This window comes from Poromitra crassiceps (genome assembly GCF_964638095.1).
Source record: "Poromitra crassiceps genome assembly, chromosome: 13".
NCBI lineage: Eukaryota > Metazoa > Chordata > Actinopteri > Beryciformes > Melamphaidae > Poromitra > Poromitra crassiceps.
The window spans coordinates 27,220,312-27,232,947 of record NC_139644.1 but is presented as its reverse complement, the minus strand read 5'-3'; the positions used below and the strand labels follow the sequence as shown (position 1 = coordinate 27,232,947).

Sequence of the window (12,636 nt, the reverse complement as noted above, 5' to 3'; positions counted from 1 at the left end):
TGTATATTCTATATTTTATTTTTTTACATTTGTATATATATATATATATATATATATATATATATATATATATACAGGTGTATCTTTTTTTATATGTGTATGTGTGTGTGTGTGTGTGTGTGTGTGTGTGTGTGTGTGTATATTTATATATATGTATATATATATATATGTGTGTGTATATGTATATATATATATATATACCGGTATATATATATATATATATATATGTTTTATTTATTTATTTATTTATTTATTTATTTATTTATTTATTTATATATTGCAACAGCATTAGTAGCAGTATATGAAATCGCCATTATGTCTTGTAACAAACACAAGAAGCCAAGAGAAGCAGGAATACAGTAGCTGATTCATCTCTTGCATTTTACTTTAGCTAATGCTGTTACTGTACCAAGAGCAACTTTCCATTTTGTTCTACCACTTTCCCATAACCTGCCTTGTGTACTTAAACATCCAAAAAACCAGTTAACCAGGAAATTGTTGATTGCTGGGAAATAGATTTGTACTGTACCGTAAGCTATGAGACAGTGCTCCAGGAAGTGAACTTCAGCATGACAGGTATGCAGAGAAAACCTCCTGGGCGGGTCTCAACCAGGAAATAGTTGACTGAAGAATTAGCTGGGATGTTTTGAGGTTGACCCACCATCATTCTTCTATTCAGAATTGACATTGAAATATTTTCCAACAGTTCACATGAACTCTTAATGAAGGCTGTAAGATTTCACTAAATGTTTCTCCTCAATGAGGCGGGCTTGGTTGATCTCGCCACTTGAGCACAATTAACAACTGGTCTCAGACACAATTTAAAATCAAGTCTTTACTTTAGTAACTGTCCAAGCTTCACAATGCAGACAACTTTCCTGCTGCATTTCAGTCCTACTCAATACAACTATCTCATATTTTGTTACATTGCTGCTCGACTCTCCCATGTGTGGCTGCACTCTGCTACAGTATGGCATGCTGCTTGAACACACATGTTGGGACAATCAAATAGTTTGTATGTAGAGTGATATGTAATCATATATCTGTCTGTTTGTATCCTGCACTGTAACTTGCATGGAATGTTTCTCTGTACTAAGAGTGTGTACTTACAGTGTGTTACTACTGCATGACCAGCTCAAAATCATGACAAAGTGGATCACCACGCCATAAAGATTAACCAGCTTTATTAGAAATTCAACAATACATTATGCAAACCATTAGTATAGTCAGCATGCCAGTAGGCTGCAGGCATGTCCAAAGTTTGGCCCGGCGGCCAATTGCAGCCGACGGACCGATTTTAAGCGGCCCCCGGCTTGTCTCTCAAAATATACTATACTAGGCATCTCGCGCGCTCGATTCCTAATTCCTAAGCTCACCCTGCAGCTCGCATACGAAGCTCGCCCACTGCGCATACGCAGCTCGGTCGCTACGGGCCTCGCCTGCTCTATGACATCACTGATGACATCATCACTGAACTCCTTATTCACTATGTTCATACGCAGGGGTGGGCCAAATTCTTCCGGGTTGTGTTAACACTTCCAACACTTTGTTTGGCACAACTCATACTATTAACTGCCGCGGGGTTCCGCATTTCTGGGTGGCATGTTTTTTTATATAACCCATATGATGCAAGAAGCAGAGTATTTTCACATTACCTAATCTGACACCCCAAAAAGTTTGGACACCCCTGCAGTAGGGTGTTGCCATAATTTAAGTAGGCTATAAGAACTTATAACATAATTTTAAATTACTAAATTAGTACATTAGTATGATGCAGCTTACATTGGAAAGTTGGAAAGACTCTGGCCAGCGAGACTAGTGTGGAATAACTGCATCTGATATTTTTCAGACACAGGACAGTCTTACAAACTTACTTGGTGCCACTGCACTGCCACATTCACACACACCTCAGTACACACAACTGCAAGTATATGTGCCCGGGCCCAGTTGACGGAGCAACTACATCTTATCTTGAGGCCAAATGACTACTATGTCATGTTGGGACTTTCAAAATCGCTACTTGAATAGCCTATGCTTAAACTAAGAGGGTTTCCACATATACGGATTGATTCAGCAGAATGAATGACAAAAATGCGAGTTTCACACATTAAAAAAGTAGTTATTAAAATAACTAGCGAGAGATTAGATTTAGATTAGTAAACTATGTAGATGTAGATTTGTAATGGTGATGGCATTCATAGATTAAAAACGTATCTTCCCACCAGTGGTGGGAAGCTACTTTAACCAGGAAATTGTTGATTGTTGAGATTAGATTACAAGCTTTTATAACCTGGTAAACCATCCAGTCACATGAACTCACATTCATTTCATCGTGTGTGTGTGTGTGTGTGTGTGTGTGTGTGTGTGTGTGTGTGTGTGTGTGTGTGTGTGTGTGAGAGTGCGTGCGTGCGTGCGGGTGTGTGTGGAGGGGGGGGGGGGTCACTTATTTTAATGGAAACACTGGCAACACACTTATCAGAGAGGGGAACTTGGACTTGAGACGCACTCTTTTTTTGTACCTCTATACAGGGAGAGTCTCACTCAGAGCATTGCTCTTTTCTTCAGGAGCGCCCTGTTCACATTCACACATACAGTACACAACATTAGTAGTAGTAGTAGTTTATTTGACACAATGTAAAATCCACATAAAAAAGCTTCAAATGAAGACAATTACATACATATACATTAACACATCTGCCGAGGATTAAATACACAATAAAGCCAAAGGCTTATTTCCATTGGGATCCTCTTGGTGTGCGGCGCTTGGGGAAGGGGGTTGGGGGGAGGATGCCAAGACTGGCAGGTCCAACAAATGCTACAATACACTATTAACAATTTTACGTGTACAAATGACATAAAGACAGCATTTCAATACAAAAAGTAATTAATTCACTTCACAGCATTCCAATACAATAATTCATCATAAAAAACCCTCATGTTTTACCCGAAATGAAACTTCCAGCTTTTGTGTCAGTCGGTGGCTCTAGAACAGCCGGCTAACATTACAGTGGCTAACCGAAGCTATCCTTAAATTGCGGTTGGGGTAAGTCCCTTTATAAACCATAATATCTGTGTCGTTTCACCTTTGATTGAAAAACGCTTCCACCTGATTAAAGAAAACATGTGATTTTATGTAATACATAAAACATCAGTCAACATCACATAATGTCTTTTCTTTAATCAGTTGGAAACACACAGACAGATAGCCTAATGGTTTATAGTGGGACAGACCTCCCATACCTGGCCCATTCACTTCAATATAACTCTCCCCAATGCCAAATTTGTTACAGCTTTGCCAGTAACATGACAGTAAGAAAGGCAGATGTAGCGAGCAAAGATGGATGATTTAACTAATATTCCAGAGCTAACTGACATCACTATTGTGAACACAAAACAAAGAACTTCTGATATAATATGATGATTGTTTTACATTATTAAAGTGTATCACTCAATACAAAAAATAAAGGCTTTGATAGAACCAAAAGCCTATGGCTCCTAGTCTGCAGATAAAACACATTGACAAAAGCCATAGTAATTTGGGCCATGTTCAGACTAGGAGGCCAAATCTGATTTGTGAACTTTAATGACCTATTAATGATTCTATCCAGATTGGTTTTATGAGTTGGACGCTCCAAGTCTGATTTATGTCACTTGTCCCAAACCAAATATGGAGGTCTGGACACCAGTGGTGGAAGAAGTACTGAAAGTTTGTACTCAAGTAGAAGTACTGTTACCTTACTGAAATATTACTCAATTACAAGTAAAAGTACTGGTGTTAAAAATATACTTAAGTAAAAGTAAAAATGACTCTTCTAAAAAACTACTCAGAGTATTAGTTACTTTTTTAACCATCGATTTTTAATAGCAGGCTGTCACAGGCATTCACTTGAAACGGGAGATCCATGTAAAAAATACATTATACACTTTCAACAAAGCATATTTCTCTAATAAATGATATGAATGAAAGATCAATCGCTTCTTAGTATCAACAGGGAGCAAAACCCTAAATAACTAAAAACTGGTGGGTGGGAGGGGTCTGTCAGTCACACCTGCTGAAGGTTTGCTCATCCCCCAGATTTTATTCATTTTTAATAATACTGGTAAGCATTTGACTCTTAAAGAGGACAGGAAACATTTGATCATATGAATCTAGTTAATTTGCATGTCACCTCAGAGAAGACAGGACACTGCTTTCAAGTCTGAAATGTACCTAGATCTGTTAGAAGGATGAACATTTCACCTTTTTGTTACAGAACTGTTTTTTTATTGCTTAACTGTGAGTCTGTGACTGTTTTATTTCTGAACAGAAGGATTAGCCTCGCCTCCAATAAACAAAACCTGCTGATGCTGTTGCTGTGCATTTATTTGAAAAGTAATAGGGCCCACATGACATGCAAATAGTAAAATAATATCAGCAGCACAGACATCAGCACTGAGCAACACTTTTTCCAACAATAAAGAAAATAAATGTTATTCACATACCGAGTAACTGTTCTACTTACACCACTATGATTTGTTTCCAGACTTTTCAAGATGTGCTCTGTACTGACACTGAACCAGTGGAAACAACTATTATGAAATTAATGGTTGTATTTTCATTTAAATATTTGCTTTGATTGAAACAAAAATCTTGTCATTAGTATTTTTTATAGCCTATACCAAGCTGTTAGGCGTTAAACAGGTCATAATTCCCTCTCTCAATTTTATATTGCTGTGAAAACACATTTATTGTGCACTGCAAACTATTTGGGCTTATTTTTATTGGTTTTATTTACGGAATACACATTGAATATCCACACTGGGTAGACTAGCCTCTATACCTAATATATACAATCAATGCTCTATACCCATGGTCACCTATTAGGCTACATATAATAGCCCCATAATATAATGCCCTCCTAATATGGTCGGACAACGGTACATGTCATGACGTGTCACAGAGCATGGGAACAGAACACAAGGAACTTTCATCACTGCTTGGGACCGCATATTTTGGGATTATTTTATCAAGTGGATTACAGTATGTCAACGAAGGGGATTTGCGTGGCGTCCGTGGACAATGCATACCTTGGGTGGCACCTTGGCATACCTTGGGTGGCATACCAAGGTAGGGTAAGGTAAGGTAAGGTTGGCATACCTTGGGTGGCTTGGCTTCAGGTTTGTCTTTCACTTTGGTGAAGGGTTCAGCATCATGTCGCTTCCTTCTGAGTCCTGTGTTGACTGGTCGCGTGACAGACCAAGTTCGCAACCAAATTAAATTAATGATCAAATGAGCAGTGAACAGGGGGCGTGTCGCGTCACACGTGATGCACGTGATTCAATAATCAAATTAAAAGTGTTATTTAGACAGTCACTCACGCGTCTGCACACAGGCTTGAGTCAGTGACAGAGACAGGGCACTTGACAGCGAATTCAGCGCACAGATCAGAGAGGGGAAAGACTGGCGGGGGGGAATTAATGGACCAAACGGCCGCTGCTCGATAACAGTATCATAAGGTCGGACCTTATTGATTTTCGGGTTTCGGGTCGAGTCCCATCCCTACCTACGAGCGGCTTGAAATCCCCGTCTCTGCCGGTCATGCCGGAAAACAACATCTAACCTGTGGGCGTCTCCCCGCCCCCCCATTTCATGGTTTTCATTGCCCCGTTTGCGATCACTTGATAGTTTATTGGCTGCGTAAAATGCAGATCAAAGGTTTGGATGTTTGGATTGAATTAATTAAAATTGTACTCAGTACTCAGTATGATTTAAAAAGTAACGAAGTAGATTACATGGTGCAATCCATACTTAAGTAAGAGTAAAATTCCAGACTTGAAAAAATTACTTTTAAAAGTACAAGTACCCAAAAAAAGTACTTAATTACAGTAACGTGAGTAGTTGTAATTCGTTCCTTCCACCCCTGCTGGACACACAGATCCGACATGAACACGTGCCCAAATCAGATTTGCGGCAGTGCGGACACACTCCCAAATCAGATTTGGGAAACCAAATGATTAATGACTTTAGCAGCAAATTGGATTTGCCTGTAATGTGAACTGGGCCTTAGACTCAGGTGTGCATAAACTACAGGTTAAGAACTTCCTTTTTTTAATACAAAAATGTGAAATTATCGCTTATCGGACATGAGAAGCAGATATTTGTATATATATACAGTAGTATCGGCTTTTGTTTGTTTATACATGTTCCCCTCTTAGCAAGCTCATCTTGCACTACATGCAGTTTGACATTTTATACATTCAATTACTGAAATCTTGCCAGTGCAATTTCAGTGGAGTCCTATGTATTGGCTAACCCAGTATAGTATAGTATAGTATAGTATAGTATAGTATAGTATAGTATAGTGTAGTGCAGTGTAGTGTAGTGTAGTGTGGTGTAGTGTAGTGCAGTGCAGTATAGTATAGTATAGTTGTAGAAAAGGGTCCATAATGGCCCACCGTCAGGCCTGTTCTTGGGGCAGTCGATGCCCACGAGCCGGCGCGCCAACGACGTAATGATGATGACATCATCAATGATGACGTCAGAGTTCACCTGTGAGGTCATCGGCGACGTCAGGCGGTCTAGGCTGACTGTGATGGCAGACGGGACTTTACGGGTCACCGATGATGTCATAGCATAGAGTTCACCTGTGAGGTCATCGGCGATGTCAGACATCACAAATGCGGGGATATAAACAAAGTGTTCTGTGACGCTATATACTTCCGGTATTCCATATACTTCCGGTATTCTTACTTCTCTCTACTCTATACTTCATGATGTTTCTCCTAACCACGACCAGATCCGAACCCGAGCTGAACCCTGGCTGTCCTACAACCAGCCAGGCCCTGGTGACCGACTGCCTTACAACCAGCCAGGTCACGAGTGGTATTCCTTCAACCGCGTCCGAGGACCGACGTCTCTGTGATTCTGACCGATCACGGCCCGTGAGCCCTCATCTACGATCCAGCACACTTCACGAGGAAAGCTCAAAAGCTTCGCCCCCAGCAAGCCCACAAGCTTCGCTACAATAGTATAGTATAGTATAGTATAGTATAGTGTAGTATAGTATAGTGTAGTATAGTATAGTATAGTGTAATGTAGTGTAGTGTAGGTGTAGTGTAGTGTAGTGTAGCATAATGTAGTGTAGTGTAGTGTAGTATACTATAGTATAGTATAGCATAGCATAGTATAGTATAGTATAGTATAGTATAGTATAGTATAGTGTAGTGTAGGGTAGGGTAGTGTATTGTAGTATATTATAAAACGGCTCTCTCAAATCAAGCAATCTGATTGGTTCACAGCCATTGTATAATTCCAGTAACCGAGTTCAATAACCCATGGCCATGGGTTATTGGTTGCCATGGCAACTCTCTTACTAAAAGGCAGCTCTGCGCTCGAGCTCCGTGTTGGGCTTTCCAGAAAGCTCTCAGCTTCTCAGAAAGCGCCAGGATTGGCCAATGTCAACTTCAGTCTCCAGAACGATCCAATCAAATCACCCGCACGTCTATCTTCTTGCTAGAGGTCCCGCCTTACTACTCGCTTGCAGCCAGACGCATGATGGCGCAACCAGGGGCGTCATGCAAGCCAACAATCTGAGGGGGCGAACTCTGGCGCAGCCCGAAGGGCGGCAAAAAATTTTGGGGGTTGGAAGCCAGATTTAGAGGAATATCTAATTGTAAATTAACAGACTGAGCAGGTGTAACCATAAGGCTATTTTCCAAACTGCTCAGCCTCCTGGAAAGATCCATAATCACCAGACTAAGTACATTGCCACTGCCCAGGCTCAATGGACTTGACAAAAAAGGGAGACCACATGTTTCAAAGCAATGTAACACAATGTTTATTTTGGCTGGTATTGCCTTTTGATAAGGTAGAAATCTTTCCTCTAGAGCCAAGGACTGGTAATTACATGGGAAAAAAAGTTGCGGACCGGTTGTCAATTCTAATGGTTTTAGTTATATATATTTACTCACCAGGTGGCGACAAAGGGTAAATAACAGCCTTTTGTGTTGTACTGTATGTAGCCTATACCAGTGGTTCCCAACCTACGGTACGCGTACCGTAGGTGGTACTTGCGCCCCCTGCTGGTGGTACTTGGAAGGCTCTGTGAAAAAAAGATTTTTCTTTTTTTTTTTCTTTTTTTTTTTTCTTTTTAGTTTTTGTGCAAAATCCATGGTGGTCATTAGTAGTAGTTTTCTAACATGTGAAAGTGAAATAATAATAATAATTATTAATATTATTGGCAGTGTTTCTCAAGGTAGGTGGTACTTGCGCCCCCCCCTGCTAGTGGTACTTGATGCCAGGAATCCCAATGTTTAAATTATGAAATAAACCCAACTTTATAATCAATTGTAAAACATGTTTATCTATCAAAATAATACTACGAATGAAAATAAACTTGTGATCATTGAAATTGAGGTTTATTTTGTTGTCTTGAGATTTAGAAACAAATATTTGTTTCTGACGGACACTATACCTGTTGCGCATGCACAATTACCTGCCCGCCCCGCATGGTTACACAAGTGGTGAACAAAGACGAGGAGGGATGCTAAAGTGGATCAAAACGGGAGGGAATCGTAAAAGAGCTGTAGTAGAGGAGAGCAGTAACGATGAAGCACAAGGAGGTGAAGACAGCAGTCAACCCAGCACAAGTGCAGCTGCTGCAGGTTGCACATAGGCTGCACTGCAGGTTGGAATAAATTTGCCTCCTGCGTGAACTGTGCATAGCTGAATAGACTGTATTTTAACGTCGGTCATATGGTGGTACTTGGAGAGCCAACTACTTTCTCAGGTGGTACTTCGTGTAAAAAGGTTGGGAACCACTGGCCTATACAGTATTTATGTTTTTGTTTTAACTACAAACATACATAAACGTAAACTTGAAACTATGTTTCAACTACCATACACAGCCTATAATATTATAGCCTATGTTTATTAAAAAAAAAAAAAAACTTTTTTTTTTACCTCTCAAAAATCTGAGGGGTCAATTGCCCCCTCAGTTACAATGGGCATGACGCTTCTGGGCGCAACGCTCTTAGGCTTTGGTTACCTCAAAAACAAAATGGCGGAGACAGCTTTCAGATCCTTGTGAATCGATCTTCGCTTATAACTTTACTAATACTTCGCAGAAAATGATGTTTTGTACAAGAATACACGCGGGCTAATGTCTTAACCCCTCTCTCGCGCGCCCTCACTCTTAACCCCGCATTTCTAAATAAGACGTAACGTTACTTGGTGTCGGCATACGGCTCTGGTGTCGAGCTTTGCAAAAAGCTCTCAACAAGCGCCAGGATTGGCCAATGTCCACTTCAGTCTCCAGAACGATCCAATCAAATCACCCGCACGTCTATCTTCTTGCTAGAGGTCCCGCCTTACAGTAGTGTTTCAACTGACTCTATCAGAATACGATGCCAGTCGGACTTATAGTATTATTATTATTATATTATTATACTTGGAAACCGTTTTATAAAAGCAATATAGCACTCGAGCAGCGTGTGTTGTGGAATATATCCCGCTGATAAGCTGTTATCCCACGAGGCCGCAGGCCGAGTGGGATAACAGCTTATCAGCGGGATATATTCACCACAACACACTTGCTCTCGTGATATATTGCTTAAGTATAGTATAGTATAGTATAGTATAGTATAGTATAGTATGTATAGGCAAACCCAGTGCCTGTGCAATGATGGAAATACTTGAATGTTTTTTGGGTTGCCAATCTGGACAGGAGTCATAGAGCTACTAACAGTGTAAGGCCTAAGTGGCTGGACTCAAGTCTGAGAAATGCTTGGAGGTGATGATGGCGTTAAAATGCCTCTCTTCACAACAGGGATATAGCCTCAGCGTTGAACTTTGATTTTCATATTCTCAATGTAAATACCTATAAATACTTTGAAGACTTAACAGGCTGCACCGCGCGGTGATTGCCTTTTGTTCTCTGCTATTGCATTGTTACTGTGAAGATCTGTTTACTAAATCAGAGGTTCTCAAATGTTTTTCAGCCAAGGACCCCTTACAAGATAGAAAATATACCGGGGACCCCCTCATTCTGATTTGTGATTTTGGTCTAAGCTTAATTGTTTCCACGGTAACATGCTTGACTTTTAATTTGATAGGTTTGTTATTAGAATGTAATCCATGAACCATTTTAGATTTAAAGCATAAACTATTTTCGTTGAACTATGAAGATTTTGCAAAAAAAAATATATTTATTACATTTACATTACGTCATTTAGCAGACACTTTTGTTTTGTCCAAAGCGACTTACAATATCACAATTTGTCAACAGTACAGAAAACCACTATGCAACACAATCAATGACAGCCAAGATATTTTGATAGACTAGCACCATGTAGGAAGTAGTTTGAGAAGGAATAAGTAACATGTAGCATTTTTTTACTTGCAAACTTTTCGCGGACCCCCTGGCAAAGTGCCACGGACCCCCATTTGAGAACCACTGTACTAAATGATTAAGGTGTGCAATAAAAACAAAAGTGAGTACAATGTGGGTATGGATGTGTTAGACTGCAGGTTGTGTGCATGTTAGTGATGTGGATGCTTCTGTGTTTCTTCCTCTTTATCCATCAGACACTGGACAAAAAGGAGCTGTATGCAGAAAGATCCAACGCTATACACGTTTATGGATCAGTCACATAATGCATCATTTACAGAGAGAATGCAGGGAGATCTGTCACAGATTCTTGTACAGTAACTGAGGATCGTTACAGCAAGCTTTACTCTCGTTTTCTGATCTCGGAGACTGAAGGAGTTCTCTGTTGTGTACTATGGCAGCTATCACTAAAGTTACAAATCCCAATGAGTCTGGTTGGAAACTCTTCTGGAACTGAACTTTTCAACTCTAACTCTACAAGCTATCTGTTATGTGTGGGTAACATTGACTGTGTATATATGGACAATCTGTCTCCACCTCCTTATTGCAGTGAAGCCAAAATACCCCAATCTTGTCATTTTATGACCAGAGTCTGAGCACTAGTGAACGGTGGATGGAACTGCAGTGTCAGGTTCCCGCCCCCCTCTGACGTTTGTACGTACAGTAGCTGGTTCCATCTTTCCGTAGTGTATTTATATACAGTCAATGCTCTACACTCAATGGTGGTGGGTAATGGGACAGGCACTAAATTACTCATAGATTTATGCGTTAATCCTGTGACTGGTGAGCTGTCCAGGATATTTCATAGCCTTCCAATCTCCAGCCCCTCATCCTGCAATCTGGGAAACCAGAGTCTATTCCATGTCGAAATAGACTCTGGGTTCCCAGATTGCTCACCCTGTGACTCTGAATAGCAAAGAGCAGTTATGCAGAATGAATGGATGGATGAATGAATATTATGTGAATGAAGGGTGAAAAAACAAGTAGGTTTCTTTGCATGCATATTTTTATTGATAGTGAAAAGGATAAGATACAAGTTTTGCAGTCTAGAAAAACATACATCCCTGTTAAGTCACCATTATAATCATGTCAGATAAAATTTATATACTGATTGGTTATTAGACATTGTGAATATTTCCTTAAAGAATGTTTTCATAATGATCACATTTATGAAGAGTACTGTAGCTATTCCCTATTATGGCACTAACATGGATAGGCAACATAAGTGTAGAGGACACCAAGTTGTAATTTTGACTTCAGAAGGCTGTGATATTCAAAAATGCCACTGAATCCAAAAATGCTTAAGAAGCTGGCCTGATCTTCATTGCCACAGCTTTCAGAGAGTAATACTGGCCCTTCCAGGTTGCCCAGATTACACCTGTTCCATAATGTGGTGTCTGCCCCCTGAGATATACTCCATTGATGTTAACTTGTTGGCAGTTCTTATACCAAAAAGCTCCGTAAAAAGAAATTGCACAGTTTCTGACCCATGTCTCCTGATCTTTGTCATAGGTGCTGAATTTCTGCCCATTGTGGTACACCATTGAGTCTCTTGCTCCTCCATCCCTGAAGCCAGACACCTGTAGCATGTAGCCATCAGCCTCAGAGCCAACAGAGAATGAGGAGTACTGGGCAAACACTTTGTTTCCCTCATAGTCCTCCATGTCCACTCTCAGCTCATGTGTTCCCTTCTTGGTGAGGAGATGCATGTTCTCCAGTCCCAGCCAGTACTCTCCTGATGCGTCTCCAAAGCCGACTTTGTACTGCTCCCAGGGTCTGTAGAAATTCAATGTGCCGTCCATTCTTCTTTGGATGACCGTCCACTTCCCTCCATCAGTGTCCATGTCACAGTAGACCTGAACAGGTGTAAGAGAGGGAACGATGGTGTACACACCACTCTCCTCGGAGTCATAGATTTCATCACAGACCTCAATCAGGGAGATATCACAGCGAGGAGAAGAGTGGACTGTTGTAGCCAACAGCAGAACTGTGACAGCAAAAACTGTCACTTTGAAAACTTTAAGTTGCATCTTCTTCTTCAGATCAACACATTAATGAAAGTGTCAAGTGCATGCAGTGTTGCAGCTCCAGTGCTCTCTGAGCTGAAGAATCTCAATTTATAGTCACAAATGTTTTTATAGACTCGTAAACCATCCAGTCACGTGAACTCACAGCTAGAATGAAACGAAAGTGAGTTCACGGATAGCTGCGGATAAACATACTTTTAACCAGGCGAACAAATGGTGATGTATGATGTATGATGACATGT

At 40.5% G+C, this 12,636-nt stretch overlaps 1 pseudogene across 1 annotated transcript; it reads right to left on the bottom strand.

Moving 5' to 3' along the window:
• Positions 1 to 11,367: 11,367 nt before the first annotated feature.
• LOC310788458 (microfibril-associated glycoprotein 4 pseudogene) lies at positions 11,368 to 12,397 on the bottom strand (annotated as a pseudogene). The gene has a single exon. The product of its transcript is annotated as a microfibril-associated glycoprotein 4 pseudogene (transcript).
• Positions 12,398 to 12,636: the final 239 nt, after the last annotated feature.